We start from the raw sequence: 16,446 nt of genomic DNA on the forward strand, positions 1-16,446 counted from the left end.
CCAAGCAAACTTTTGTTTTACTTCATAGAAAAAAGAGGTCAGTATGTTCACATTTAATTTTAAGGTAAAACAAGTATAAATATAATCATAAAAAGACATATAAACTGATAGCAGAAAAAATAAGAAGCAGTCAATGCCTGCTTCACTCTACACAACCCATTCCTTTTCCTCTGCACTTCCCAGGATCACTTGCTTGTGATCAGTCACTACTGGTGTAGTGTTCAGTCACCCCCTTCCTTTCTTCCATACTCTCTGTCGTCTAGACTTTTCACATGATTTTCATTACAGTAGCTGACCCTTATATTTGCTTCCTATAGTGTTAGTTTTCATCTGTCATTAAATTAATCCTTGTGTGTCTGTAATGCTGAGTTAATAAAGCTGAGTTAATTTCACAATTTTCAATGACACTTGGTGATTTGGTTAATGTTGCTCTGATATTTTTTGTCATAGAGAGAGATATTAATTAATTTTTTTTCCACATGCTGTGCTTCATGCAGAAAAATCTATACCACACCACTCACTTTGCAAATAGTATTTTCATTGCTGAGTCTATTAAATACAAATCTAGTGGAGAAGATGATTTTTTTATACAAATTATTGGAATCCCTGCAGCCAGTGATTCTGGGAAAGTTAGCAGAAGTTAAAAAAATAATAGCTTCTCTGCCAATCTCCCACTTTTCCATTTGTTGTATTAATATTTAATAGCTTATTCCTCATTCTATTCTGTAACTCAGTGTTTGAGCTACACAGCAAACTATGTAAATCTGATTACAAAGAGTATGTGTATCTCAGTTATCTAAGATCCCAGGTGAAAGTATCATGAAGTATAATGGTAAGGAAGATACTGTTACTTTCAGAATTACTCCCACATTACTCCTGAATATGAAGTAGTTTATAAATTCTAAAGTAATTTATGAAAGAGACCAAGACTATTCAACTATATTAAGAATGTGATAGCTACATAACGTGTCTCAGAAACTGCTTATGTTTCTACATTCTACCAACGCCCATTGTCTTCAGTAATACTTTTCTAAGGATTAAATGGCTGAAGACTTTCAGTTCAGTGTTTGTCAAACAAGGTCAACTTTTCTGTTCCACTCCTTAACAACATATCACTAGTAGCTGGGCTAGTGCTACCTACAGTCCTTCAGTCCCCTACCTCAGAGAAGCTTTGCAGATGTCCAAGTGATAACCTATTTTATTAACTACCCAACTTATTTCTTTGAAGAGAGATCAAACTGCAGAAAATTGAATACTGTCTATATTTTTTAGACACATTGCCATGTTCCTGTGTTTACTTGGAATCACAGAATCACAGAATGGTTGAGGTTAGAAGGGACCTCTAGAGATCATCTAGTCCAACCCCCTGCTCCAGCAGGGACACCCAGAGCACAGGCAGTTTTGGAAGATCTCCAGAGAAGGAGACTCCACAGCCTCCCTGGACAGCCTGTGTCAGAGCTCTGTCACCCTCAATCTACTGGAAAAAAAAAAAAAGAAAAAAAAAAAAAAAGAGAGAGAGAGAGAGAAAAGATTATTTTTAAAAAGTTTAAGCTATGAAATCAGTGAAAAACTCATTTCCAGGCTGATTGGATAGCCCTCCTCAGCTTCACTCTAAGCACAGGCATTTTGGGGAAAGCTAAGATTTTGAAGACACTATTCAGTCAAATGGTCTGCACTGCAGAACAGGAACAGGAAAATCTGTTGCTGCTGCAGCCTGATAGACTGTATAGACAGCCCAGGCTATCCTGATATGTTAGTGCAGCACTACATGCTGATATGAAGGAAACAAAAAGAATTGATAAAAGAACACAATATACATTTATTTACTATTCTAAATTGTGTAATTTAAGACTGTATGTGCTCTGCCACTTTTTTTTTTTTTTTTTTTTTGGGGGGGGGGAATTTACATTGTAAGCACTTGTTGTTTTAAGTTGGGATCTCAGGTCAAACAGTGCTTTGAGGTGGAACTTTATATTTTCCTTAACCATCATCTGAACTAACCATCTCAAACTAACTCTCATTCATCAAACGTCAGGAGTTTATTGAGTTGCTAAATTTGTTTCTTTCTTTCATTGTACAGTTTTGTTCATATCAGCTCCCCTCTTACCTTAGGAAACTCCCATGTGCAGTGGTCAACCTCCTTGTCTTACTCTGCACTTGGAGTTCTCTCTCCATTTGCTGTGGTGGGTTGCTGCACAGAAAAGACACCGTCCCTTTCTATCTTCTCATAGTTGCACCTGTCCAAGTCTGTGCTGGGAGGAGGTGACAGAGCCAGTCTTTCTTCGTACTTAAATTAAAATATAAAAGGAAGTAAACAATGATTGATCTGGATGACAAGAGGCAAGCCACTCGCTCTTACTAGGTGTAGACTTTACTTCTTGACAGCTAAAGGATGTGTACTCAGCTTTTAGAAAAACGCAGAGGGAGGTGATCTTAGAACAGTTCATACAACAGTTTGAGTAGCACTTCCTCCTTGACTATGTCCTTGACCAGTCAGTGTTATCATGCAATCTAAAGAATTTGAGTTTAGTGTTGGTATGAAATGACACAAAGAGAAAATTCTAACCAAAGTACATTATTAAATGTTATAACCACTTAAAATAGTTCAAAAAGAAAACTATGCACATCCCAAAATACATTTGTTTAACATATCGCAGAGCGAATATTATTCATTGTTCTCTTGGACATCAAGCAATACCTTGCTTATGCTTATTCCTGGCTCTCTGAGTCCATATCAGCAGTTGGCAGGTTTTAGATTCTCCTCACCCCTAGAAAATAAACAGATTTTTAGTTCTGGCAGACTAAAGGTGTTCTGCAGTAGTTTGGCAAAAGGTGTTCTTTATAGTGTTGAAGCTCATAGTAATAGAACCAGATAAGGTATTCATATTTGGGTTATTATTTTGAATTTTCTGCCCTGATTCTTCTAAACATTCCTTTTGACTTCTTTTAGAAAATTCATCTTAAAAAAAAAAAAAAAAAAAAAAAAAAAAAAAGAAAAGAAAACACTCACAGCATTCACAAAAGCTACCAGCATACTGGGTCTTTTTAGTGCCAGTTTGTTCAGCTCTCATTCAAGGGCTTGTTGTGAAATAAAGTATGTTTTTCATGAGAGGTTCCCTATGGAAGCTGCTTCCTTCTTAGGAAAGGGGGGATATTACCCATTGATTTTTGTAAAAGACAAGTCTTTAGCTTCTCTAAACTGTACTTCAGGCTGGACCAAAACAACAGAAGTCTTCTGCACTCCTTGCTCCCTTTTCTTAAGGTGGCAAAAATAAAGTGCAGTTCTTCCAAAACACAAAGAGAAAATCAAATTGCAATTTGACTTTAATTTTTGTCCTCAGAACTATGTTCCTTTTACTCAGGACATCTACTTTAGCTCTTGCAGATGGAATGAACCAGGGAGAATAGTGTTCTAATATACAGTCTACAGATGTTGAAACATACTGCTGTATATTCCATAATTGAAATTGTTAGTGTCCTGTATATCCTACAACCTTTTGTACTTGCAGCCATTGTTACCCATTTTCTGTAAAATGCTATCCACAAAGGTTCAGAAAGTTTCATTAGGGTTGCTATAAAAGTCAACTAAATAATGTTTTATATCTTCTCTTAGGTTGAAGTGTCTTGCAACTAATAGAAAACACTTTGTAGACCACTTGTTAAATGAGTCTGTAGAAGGCCAATTGTACAGGTGAATTATTTTTATATGGAGTGGGTTATATTAGAAGACTTAGGAGTTAATGCATCTTTTTCTAATGATCTTTATTTTGTTTTCCACACAGGAAATATTATTTCATGTGTATTTTCCTATCTCTGCAAAGCATCTCAGTGTTCATTTGGGCTGAGATTATTCTTACTGAATAGGTGAAATGCATTCTTCCAGGCACAAGTTTAGTGAGAGGCAATGAAGATAAATAGCAAATTAAGTCAATTTTGGTGATGAGAAACATTTGGTTCACTGTATTTTTCTCCCTCATACACTAGGCCAATCCTTGATTTTACAGCTAGTCTATTCCTTAAAAAGGAGAAATACAGTACTGGATAACTAAGAACAGTTAGTTACAGATAACTAAGAACAGAACTAAGGTGTAAGATATAGACTCCAAGGAGAGATACAGCAGCGATACAGCAGCATGTTTTTCTTCTCTGGGGAAGATAGGGTAAGTCAGTTGGACTTTGGAGGAATAGGGCTCACTTTTATGAGTTATGCTACAATACCAGTGAACTGTGATTTTTTTTTCCATTAAGATCTTTCATCACAAGCAGGGTAAAAGCAGAGAAGTGTTGCTATTGCTCTTGCTCTTCTGAGCTCTGAAACCACTTAAGCTTTCTAATGTCATGCTCTATGTCCTACACTATCCACTGTGTTGAATGAACTACCCCTACTTAGGTGGTAAAGGATGAAGTCATAGTCTTCTCAATCATTTTCCTTTTCTAAAGCAGTCATCAAAACATTTCCAATATGACAAGTAGAAGGGGAAAGGAGCAAGAGAAAGATTTAAAACACTTGGGATAAAAAGTCAACATCAGGCAGCCAGCTATGAAATTAGAGTTCACAAGTTTATACAGGACCATTAGCCTGCGCATAGTATGATGCCTTTTTTTTTTTTGGTGCATATCCAACATTTTGAAGGCTGCAGTAGCACTCAAATAAGTTTTTCAGAAAAGAAAGGAAGGAGAGTAAAGGGTACACTGAGACCTGTTGAAAATCCCATCCTAGTTAGTCAAATTAATACCTTTTTTTGTGGTTATAAGAACACTAAATAACTGCACTTCTATGTTGTGGAAATGTGTTGCTGAAAATTATGTTCCTCATTAAATAAAACTTCATTTTACTCAAAAATGAAAATATTTCTTTTGATGGAATGGACATTTAAAAGCAAGCAGAAAAGAAAAAACAGGAATACATTTCAAAAAAAATCAAAAATTCAAAAATGTCTTTATTTCAAAAATGACAGGAATTTTCAGATATTTTTCTTTATTCCTGGTAGTTTTGTGGTCAGGACACTGTTTATCATAGATATATTCATTTTGTCTTGTGCTGGAATCTTCCAGATTAAGGACCTAATGGCTGCATTGCTATATATGCTCCCTAACTCTCCCAGAGTTGACCCATTAGTTTAGGCAAAAATCATAAGGTATGCTACAGCATAAGATATTGCTGTAGCAAAATGGAAATGTCTCCCAGCTTTATCCTAAGATACTCCCTTGGAAAGCCACTCTTAAAACCACACCATAGTTAATGTTTGTTTTGGGGGGGAATATGGAACTTCACCAATAAGAGATTTTGAAAAATCTTTCCTCTGGCCAAAATGTGTGGCAGTACTATAAATATGTCACCACCAGGTGACATACAAAAGAGAGAAAATGAAATTGGCTTGCCAACATCCTAGAGTAGAATCTTAATCTTTGGGCTTTGGGGCAAAACGAAATAATGTTTAATTAAAGCTATACTTTTTCTGTCCCAGATAAATCATTTTTACAAGCCTTAGTTTTATTTACAAGGTTAGTAATTCCAGCATTTACATTTTTCCCTGGATATTTTATTTACTAAACATTACTCTGATGATAATGCAATGGCATCTTGTTAGCATAAAGTTTTGCAGTAAATCAGTTTAATCCTCTAAAGCTTTAGCAGAGGTGGGGCAGGCATATTTCCACAAAAGTCAGCATTGCTACCTTATTGAGGTAATGGTACTATAGGTAGAGCAAATAAGCTCCCCAGGGCAGCAAAGAAAATCTGAGTTATAAAATAATTTTCCAAATGTTCCTGAATGGAGGTTTGGAAACCCTTTCAAAGAGCTTTTCATTTCTCAGCTACCATCCTGTGTCAAAAACTTTAATTTTGCCTAGGGGGCAAATGTAATTTGGCACTAAATGACCTTATCAAATTTTATCAAAAGGAAAAGCAATACAACTGAATTCCCTCAAGTAATTTCTTTGAAGCGTTTTTAATATAATGTTCAACCACAGATTTTTTTTTTATCATTTTCTATTAGCACAACTTTAGTTGGTACTGAAATACAGCATCTTAAATTGATGTGAGAACACTTTCATCTGCAGCAGTTCAAGCATTTTTTTAGTTCACTTACACATGTCATGTTTTATTTTTAAAAAAATCCTTTAGAAATCTCTATGTAGAAGATTTCTGCTGATTGCACACCTTCTTTGATATATTTAACAAGTAGCTGAAAGCAGACTGATGAATAAATGTGGATGGCATGCAGTAATATTTTAATCTATCATCTACCTCAGCCTTACAGACTTGGTATAGTACTATCTTGCAAGAATTAGTAAACTGCTAGCACAATACACTTAGCCTGAAGAGATGCTTCCCTGTTTATCCAAGGAAAACCACTCAGGCTCCAAATGCTCATTTCCCATTTTCCTGAAAAGGAGGTGGAATGGCCCACTTGGAAGAATTTGGTCTTTGAAGATTTCAAATCTACCCTTCTGCCACTGACATGAAGAAAAGTCCACCAGTAAATTTTGAGGCCACTGATTTTGAAGCTGGCTTTTGACCTCACATATGTGCTAGGAGTAGTCAAAACCTGTGACAAAATTTTGATGAGCTTGCGAACATGCATCCTGATAACCTAAACCTTGATTATACCTATTAACTGTATCCCTGTAATCTGTAATACAAGTCTGAAAAAAGACAATCCAAGCTTTGCATGTAAGTATATACATATAGAGAGAGATGATATCCATATTGGTCTATTTGTTAGAAATCTGGCAAGAAAAAATTTTAAGAGGAAGGCTCTTCCTATGTGCTTCTGCAAGATATGGAAAAGATTTGGCATTTTTATCACTATATTACCACATGTCTGTTTTACCTGGTGACAAAATATGGATCAGTAGTACAACAGGGTTCCTGAACATAAAGCAACAACATGATAGTTGTTAAGAAAGTAGCCGGTGAAGTCAAACTATTTGGAATAAAAGGAAGAGAATTTCAGAGACATTACTTGGCATGTAGTGTTTTCTTTTATTTTCAGAGCTGCTTAATTGTTATTGAGTACTTTTTTTCTTGTTTTTGCAATATGTTAGTTGCCAGCCATAGCACAGAATGGCTAGAAAATCTAGAGACGGTTCAAAGAGCACTCCATGTGTTTTGTTACCCATTTTTTGCATTAATAAGTCTGTTCCTACTCTGATTGTTTCCGTGCATTGGTTGCTCTCATTGGCAGCACAGTTTTGCTTGCTGAATTGTTTACTATTTGAACAAAACACGTTCAGGCTGCTTCCAAAACACCCAAGCTGTGCTGTGGAGAGCAGAGCAGCTTGTGGGGAAACACAGAGCTAAGGAAATGGGAAGCAAGTTCATAAGCCAATGAAATTTAAGTATGCATATGGAAATCATCATTACTGTAAAAAATAACTACACTAAAAATAAAAATGGTGCAGTGATAGTAAGTCCAATCCAGTCTCTCTTTGAAAAGGTTTTTGGCTGTCTGGCCATGCAGTGCAAGTCCTGTTCTAGGTAGGAGCTGATGTTAGCTGGATAAGAAGTCTTTAAAAAGGACTAAATGTAAGGTAGAAAGTCATGTTCTCACTCCAACAAGTATATTCAAATAAGGAAGTTTTCCAAATTGAAAAAGACAAGGAACATTATATTTTTCTCATTCAGCTTTCATTATGTGAACTGCCTGCTTCAAGCTCAATAATATTTTTTTTTCTTCTCTTTTACTTGTAGAGTGCTTGCTTTGCTCACATTCACTTTTGGGGGGATATTCCTGGAAACTATTAAAATATAAAGATTGTATTGGGTTATTTACTGTAAGTAGAAATTTGAATGAATACCATTCCATATTGCAAGAATGTACATCTTGTACATTCTCTACAGAATGTAAAAATTCTCTATATTATTGTAGAGAATAAAATTATTTATGGCATGTATTCTTTACAGAGCTTCACAACAGAGAATTTTTCTGTCAGGTAAAATTTCTTTGATTAGTGTCTTAAGATACATTCCATCTTTGTAAATTATGTAATTATATAGCATGAGATAGTTCTGCTTTTCTATCTGTGTTACGTTTATTAAATATTTTCATTTTCTGCTAACTGATTCTCTACATTTTCTAGAATCATCATCTCTCTCTTTGCTTTTTAGCTACTGACATATTTAATTTAAACATTATTGAATTACTGCATAGTGATAGTGTAAACAATAATTTTTTCCTACATGTGTTGTGATTGTTTTTCTAATGTACAATAAGACAAAAACAAGAATAATAGGAAAAATAAAAAATAGTCTTCTGATGTTGTCTGATACATTTACTGTATTCTTTTTTTTTTTTTTCAGTATTTCAACTACCTATCACCTTTCCTTTTTGTATACTGTTACCACAGAAGTCTAAAATTCTAATTAGGACATTTGATCAACTGAATGTATCTTTTTGCTTGCCCAGTGTTTTATTAAAGGAATGAGGGATATTATATTTTCTTTTTCTTTTTTTTTTTTTTTAAATTTTCTTTCCCATAACTCATTGGCATGGGAATTTCAACCTCTGATGCCTAACCTTTTGGGTTACCTGCACCCAAAATGATTGTTACTAAAAATGTAATGGTATGCTTACTACTAAAAATGAAAAATGATTTATAGAGAAAAATATTTTAATGTATAGTATTTTTCTGAAGAAATTTTCACTGAATTCCTATTCCTATTATCATTTCTAAGGCTGGAGTCTACGAGTAGATCTGAATGAGAAAGATCTGTTGCAGCAAATATTTTCACTACACAGTTGAAAATACAGATGTAAAAAACATCTATAGAGTAGGTTGCAAATATGAATCACAATTTTCTTCAATGAATGTGTTTTGTTTTATTGTTGCTGATATGCTTATGTTGTTAACTTGCATTTGACTTACATTCAACCAATTCATCATTTGTGTCAGCTAAACAACATGTCTGTTTTAGTGTTTTCCTGAAGGAGTGGAAAGTAGGATGAAATTCTTAAAAAGACTATGCATCAACATGATATTTTTTTAATGAATGTGTTTTTTCATATTTTTAAAGCTGTACTATTAGACATTATTATTCTACTATCTTATATGTATTGTTCCCTGTTAGGAGTTTAAACTTCAATAAAGTTTACTGGTTTACAAAGCATAATTTATCACAGCTGAGAGTCAGAGGATCTAAATTAAATCTTTCCTTCATAAAATAAGCATGTGTATTTGGTAAGGTTGGATAGTGCATTGCATTCTGTATTGAAGTCAGAAGCCAAATAACAAAAAATCTAGTTGCTTCTACAGCTCTCCCAAGAACACTCTGCAAGAACAAGAACATTCTGCAAAAGAGCAGAATGACTTAGACTGGTAGCTATAAAAAAATCAAATATATGTAAAAGCAAAAAGCTGACAAGCACCACATTTTTAAAATATTTGATGGGGGAAAAAAACTCAAACATGCCTATCAGTATAGTGTGGTGTTAATGTTTTGGTGTTGATTATATGAAAAACACGAGGAGAAGAATGGGAACAAACTCATGCAGGTCCTTACATACTGAATATCTGTCAGTAAGTACAAGATAACATGTAACAACATTTCAAAACATCTCTTCTGGCTGTTTGCTGAGAGAATGAATCTTTGGTGAAAAACATCTTACTGTATAGACATGTATGGCTAATATTTTGTATGGCAGGCTTTTGCTGTTGAAACAAAGGTTGTAATTTTGAAAAGCTTTAAAAAATCAGATTAAAAATAAAGATATGGAGTAAAAGAAGAGTAGTGCATGCAATGTATTTCATTTCATGCTTTTTTTGGTCAATTTTTATAAAGAACATAAGAAAGTATACTGTCTCCAAAGTGGTGAATTCTTCAGTTTTATATTAATACTATGAGATTGACTTCCTATTTAATAATAGTTAAGTAAATGTCAAACTATTTGACATTCTACGTTGAGTATTTGATGTTGGAATATGTCATAGGCAAGACTTTACAGACAGGAATAATTACATTTTCAAATAAGTTCAAAAAAGAAGGCAAATTTAAAAAAGCTTTGATGACAGGTTAAAACAAACAAAAACAAATTAAAAACCTTTTGTAATATTTCTTTTAACATTGAAGTTTTTAATATCAGTGAGTCTGTAAATTCCAGTTTGCAAGTTTGTTCACTTGACTTGCTTAAAACTGACAACGAAGAAACAGACATAAAACCTGAAAATAGATCACTGATACTCTGTAAAAATAAGTGGTAAAAATAATGATAGTGTATTTATAATGAATACCGCTTTCCAGAAAAACACAAAACTGTAATTCTATTACTGCAAAGAAATGCAGACAGAATTTTAAGACAGCATTTATAATGCTCAATACTACTCAATAAGGAAAATATGTTTGCATTCATGGATTCAAATTATACATAATTTTTATATTATATGTATTTATATAATATTTATATAAAATAGATAAAAGCTTGCCTACACTGACAATAGAATCAAGGAAATATTCTGGTATTTAGGCAATAAAATTGATAAACTTTTGCACACATTTTTATATACAAACCTTCATGTGTGTATATGTGCCTTTGTACTTCTGTGAGTATATATGTGCTTATACATGCATATATAAAGTACATGTGATATATATTTACACATACATGTAAAATTTTTCATGTCTTTTTAAATATGTGAATATAAATATAAACCAAGAAAATATAAAATTAAGAAAATAAAAACAGAAGCAGGCCTATTCTAAAAAAATAATGGCAAACAAAATCTAAAAGCCAGAAAATATTGAAAGGAGAGAGTTGCACAAGAAAACTAATCAGAGAAGAAATCAAAGCAGCTTTTGAGTATGTATCATTTGATAAACTCTGAAGGTAAAATCCTAGACTACCTAAAATTAAGGTAAAGCTTCCTCTTTCATCAATAGCCTAAAAATTCCACCATTTATGCCTGTTTTCTCTGATCTGTATTGTCATTCACAGTTTGTCCTGACAAACTTAATGCCTGATATAATTGAGAAGTGAAGAATAGGAAATATGATTGAGATTCCTTTTGTTGAGATCTTGTCCAGTTACTTACAAATATACATATCCAAAATCATAAAACTGTATTAAAATTTGATTTCTTATTCATTGTCAAAATATAAATGAAAGAAGACTTAGACCATGTTACAGATTATGCTTTGCTGAATGACTACCTCATATGTCAGCCTTCTCGAATATGGGTAGGATTAATGAAACAAGAAATCATTAACATTCATCTAACTTCCATAAAAAAAACTAATAATTAAATAGATTATCGACTGAATATCCTTTGAGAATAGTATTCAGAAGAAAGTGAGCATGTGGTTGAAAATAATCATTGGGAATTTTTCTTAGTAAGAGCAAAAGTGTGATATGTAACAGAGGACTACAACTGACTCTTTAATGAGAGAGAAGTTAAATAGCTCATTATAGAAACAATGCAAGAGGAAATGGGCTACCTCTTTGTGGGAAAAATGCTCTGGAAAAGGGAAACTAGAGATAAACTAGGGCCTACAGATGTTATGGCATTACAGAGGCTTGCTTGGGGTGACAAATATTCACCACCCACATCCTGGGTGTGAATCTACAGAATCTACTCCTCCACAATTCATTCCTCAACACAATCTACCTTCCTGGCACATGCTAATAAGAGTAAACAAAGAGTGTAGCAGAATGCAGACACCACAACCAAACTCTATTGTAGTACCTGCAGAGGTGGCAACCTGATGGTACCATGCAGCTGATAAGATGCATACTAATACATAAGATATCTGGTGCTGGGCCAAAAATGGTGGCAGATCATTCCCTTTGGATGGACTTAACTTTTCTTCATTATAACCTCATTATAATACCAACACACGTCTCCTTCATGAAAGTTACCAACCTGCAAGGTATGACTACTCCTCACTGAGCATGCTCTCTAGATATTTAATTGACTTTACCTTTAAGTGAAAGTGAGAGACTTTTAAACCAATCAAGAACAAAAGTAAGTATGACTATCGACACTCAAGCTCCACTTAAAGGCAAAAAAAATACAAAAGGTGAATTAAGGAGTAAAGAAATTAGAGAGAGGATTCCATTATAACTTTTGGGATTGGTCAGCAGGCTGAACCTCTTTCCTCCTTCCAGGTTGGGATGCCACCAGTGAAGGCTCTTCAAGGTTGAGAGCTGTCTTCTTGGGAGAGTGATTTCTGTGCATTTGTACCTTAGAGCTGGCTAAGAAACCCACACTGTAGTAGAGAATTTCCTGTATGGACATATGAAAACTGCTTTATAAATGTTACATTTGAATAAATCATATTATTCCTGAACTTCATTATTTGTTTTTAAGGCAGTCAAACCTACAGTTAACAGACTGTGAATCCAGTGCTGCCGGAGTTGGGCCTATAGTTATCACAATATTTGGTATTCCTATTAAGACATGGGTCCAGCTGCCCCTAATTCCTCCAACCTCTGAGGATTGTCTGGAATGTAAAGGGATTCATCTCTTACCAAATTTGCCTCTCCTTCAGACTGCAACTCTATTGTATGAGGCAAATGGGGTGAATAAATGGAACTGTCAACATGATCCTACAGAAGAGAACAGCAACTACTATTATGAGGTAAAATTCAGTTTTAAATTCATCTAGCAGGAAATAGCAAAAGGAAATTACAGTTATTTAGAGATATTATTTTCATCATAGTAGGAGCATCCCTGATCCCCAGAAATATATCTAATATCAAAGAAAAACATAATTTTTGTCATTTTTGAGTGGCTGATAATTATAAAATAGAAATTTCTGTGCAGTAGAATCTCATTAACTACTTTGTTTCATATATAGTTCTGGAAACCAATATTCTGAAATAATTAATTACATTGATACTCTAATGAGGAGGTTAACATGCTGTGCACATTCAAGTTAATCGTGTGTATTCTGTTTAACTAATTCATGCAGAACTTACAAAAACAATTATTATTAGATCATAAATGTAATATTATCTGACATAGTCTGTATTCAGAAGTCATTACTTGTTCGTTTACCACATAGTTTAAATCATGCTGGCCAGAAGGCTGACTAGAATTTTATTTTGAAAAGTTTCTATAGTGAGAAGGAATTGCTTTTGAAGTAAAAGTTCCATTTCTGATATGTGCTAAACACTACTGTTTGGGAAAAGTAAGTGGAAAGGGAAGGGTGTGGTTTGCTGAACCAAATTTATGAAGGAGTTATGGACGAGTAAAAAGTTAACAAAAAAACTGCTGAAATGCATGAGCTCTGCTGAGCTCTGCCAACGTGCTGGACAGATGGCAGAAAAGCCTATTAAAAAAGTGTAAGTGAGAGACTTTGGGTTCTTTCCCCCCCCAAAAAAGGGAAAAGGGAAGTCCTGTGGAGGCAGGACAGTCCTGCTTTGCTAACATTTGCACAGACCCAATTCAGTAAAGAACTGATATGCTTGCAAAGTACCTGATAAAGGCCAAGCTGTCTGAAGATACTGGATACACCTTGTGAGGATGACTGTAGGACATGTCATATGATCCTTTCCAAAGGGTATAATAGACAGAGTCTAGGAGAGATGAACTGAGCAGGGATCAGGAATGACACAAGAACAACTTCTCTGGACGGACCACAATGTGAGTATCCCCTCACTCCCCATAACCTGGAACACTGGGCTAAGATCACTCCTAGCAGGGCTGGCCGAGAGGCCCCCTGTATATTCAGGGTGAAGTAACAGTATAATATTCTATTTTATTTTACTTTTATTTTTATTTCATTCTATTTTATTTTACTTTTACTTTATTTATTTCATTTATAAAAAGTGACTGATTTTGTTACTCTCCCTCGTTCTTTTAAACTGATGATAACTAAAGAACTCAACAAATATTAAAATTAATTTAATTGCTATACTGCCATAATGTGTGGATGTCATTCTGATTTGCTTATTTTGCAATATTTTCCTTAATCCCAATTACTAGCACTTCTGAATATCTCTCATATATTTCTTTCCCATCCTCTCACTGGGTAAGTTAATTCTGTAATGTTAGATTACTTATTTGAAAAAAGACTTTTCACCTTAAAGTCTATTTACTTTATTATAATTCTATTAGAATCCATCACATACATGTGTCTTCTTTTTCCAAATGAAACAGATAGAACTTCAGACTACCATACAGAATAACTTGCTTCTAAAAACTAGAAATGCTACAAAAAGATCGGCCTGAGTGCTGGTAATAAGGTGCAGACCTTCTTTAATCTTTCAGAAATTAGGGTCATAATTACAAAAATAGGTCATTGTGGAATTTTTTAATCAAATTTAATGTATTTACCTCTGCCAGCCCCATCAAAGTACTCCTATTTTAGTGGTAATTTATTCTGAGAAAAATGATTTCAATGAACATTTTATTACATAGAAATTCAACATGCTGCATGTAAAGCAAGAAGTCTTGCCTGATATGGAGCTATTTCATTACCTTCCTGATTGACTAGGGTTCCAGCATGTGATGTTCTCTGTAATAAGAATCCTACCTATATACAGAACAGCTTTTATTACTCTCATTGGTTATAGATGCTTCTTTTTTCTTTTCTAGTTTCCAAAAAAAAAGTCAGCAGCTTTTGAACATCTTTGAAACCGAGTTCTGTAGCTGACAGTCATATAAATATGTCTAACTGAGATATATAATGTTGCTGAATAAATATTGACTTTTTTTTTGCTTTTAGAGTGGAGCAAAATGATCCTATAAATGTCTCTAAAGTAAGGTCATATATGAAGTACTAAGGACAGAAGTCTATGAAACTTTGTAATGCTTACCATAAAGAAATGCCAGCATACAATACTCCTGATTAAGTTATACTATCAGGATAAATAATGTAGGTCTGGTATGCTGTTATGTCACCTCAGTTTTTCATTAATGCCCCAATGATGGGTCTGTGGACTAAATGGGCTAACACAGCAGGCTAAGATTGATACATATGTTCTCCATTAATTTAAAAACATATATTGAATTGTCTATTCCTTTTTCCAGTGCAGAGAAAATCCAGTAATTGCTTTTATTTCTGCTAGCCTCGTTGAAGCCTATTAGCATTTTATCATGATCTCGAAGGGAAGGGCTCTGGAGCGGACGCTCGTGCCGGAGCTCCTTGTCTAAAGACGAGCCACTGCGGCCCAAAGCCGCCGAGCGAGAGAACGCAGGGAGCGAGCAGCGCGAGGCAGCCCCGGCGCCGACCCCTGAGCGGGCAGCGCGGAGCCCCGKGCCCGRGGCGGCTCTGACTCAGCGGGGGCGGAGCCGGCAGCACAGGCGGGAGCTCAAAGGCCGCCCCCAGGGAGCGCGAGCGACCAGAGCGCGGCGCGGCAGTTCGCGCGGCAGTAGAGCGTGGTGCGGCAGTTCGCGCGGCAGTTCGGGCAGGCAGGGCGAGCAGGACAGGCGAGCAAGGAGGTCCCTCCCCGGCGAGCAAAAGAATCCTGCCCACAGTATCTTCCGTCAGCAGAAAGGCAGGGGAAACCATGGTGTCTGCTCGCCAGAAAACCCACGCCAGGAAGACTGTGGCAACCCAGACTGAACCGCCACAGAAGCATGCAGAGGTCCAGGTCACTACCTGCGAGGAGTGCCTGAGCTTTTCTTTGGTGCCAGGGAGWGGTGAAAACACTGCCTGCCTTAGGTGTGAGCAGGTGGAGTCCCTGCTCAGCCTGGTGGTAGAGCTGAAGGAGGAAGTAGAAAGGCTCAGGGCTATCAGGGATTGTGAGAGAGAAATAGACTGGWGGRGCTGYGTTCTGCAGTCCTCCCAGGGTATGCGCCCAGAAAACCTCCCAGTTCAACCTGAAAAAACAGCACCCTCTTGCTTCAAGGCAGAGGGAAGTGAGTTAACAAAATCTAAGGATGAACAACAAAGGAAAAGGGTCCCTGTTTGGGGGGCAGGACAAACCTTCCCCGGCCCACCCCACCCCCACCAGTGACCATGTCTAATAGATTTGAGGCCTTGGACCCTGGGGAGCAGTTAGATGAGGACGCCAACCAAGGCCCATCTAGGGGGCAGTCTGCAGAGAGAGCATCAGCTCCACGCCCGGAGGCTGCTCCCCCTAAGGAAAAAGGCGCGCTCGGAAGAAGCGGCAGGTGATTGTTATAGGTGACTCCCTGCTGCAGGGCACGGAGGCGCCCATCTGCAGACCCGACCCCTTATCCAGGGAGGTCTTCTGCTTACCAGGGGCTCGAATAAGGGATGTTACAAAGAGGCTCCTTCGGTTACTCCGAGGCACTGACTACTATCCCCTGCTTATTTTTCACGTGGGTGCTAATGATGCTATGGGGAAACTTGCCAAAATAAAGCAAGATTACAGAGCCCTAGGGGTGGCTATAAAAGAGGTGGGAGCCCAGGTAGTGTTCTCCTCCGTCCTTCCAATGAGGGGGATGGATTCAAATAGGAGAAAACGGATAGGTGAAATCAACAACTGGCTGCGCTGCTGGTGTTGGCAACAGGGTTTTGGCTTCTATGACCATAGG

General features: G+C 36.2%; 1 long non-coding RNA gene across 1 annotated transcript; it reads right to left on the reverse strand.

Moving 5' to 3' along the window:
- Positions 1 to 2,248: 2,248 nt before the first annotated feature.
- Positions 2,249 to 14,791, reverse strand: LOC112953874. The gene is made up of 3 exons (XR_003250630.1): positions 14,760 to 14,791; positions 2,699 to 2,768; positions 2,249 to 2,287 (listed from the first exon to the last, which is right to left on the reverse strand). It is a non-coding gene; the product is annotated as an uncharacterized LOC112953874 (long non-coding RNA).
- Between the last annotated feature and the right edge of the window lie 1,655 nt (positions 14,792 to 16,446).

The sequence above is a fragment of the Nothoprocta perdicaria genome, unplaced genomic scaffold (genome assembly GCF_003342845.1).
Source record: "Nothoprocta perdicaria isolate Ctin4 unplaced genomic scaffold, notPer1 scaffold_467, whole genome shotgun sequence".
Taxonomy (NCBI): Eukaryota; Metazoa; Chordata; class Aves; order Tinamiformes; family Tinamidae; genus Nothoprocta; species Nothoprocta perdicaria.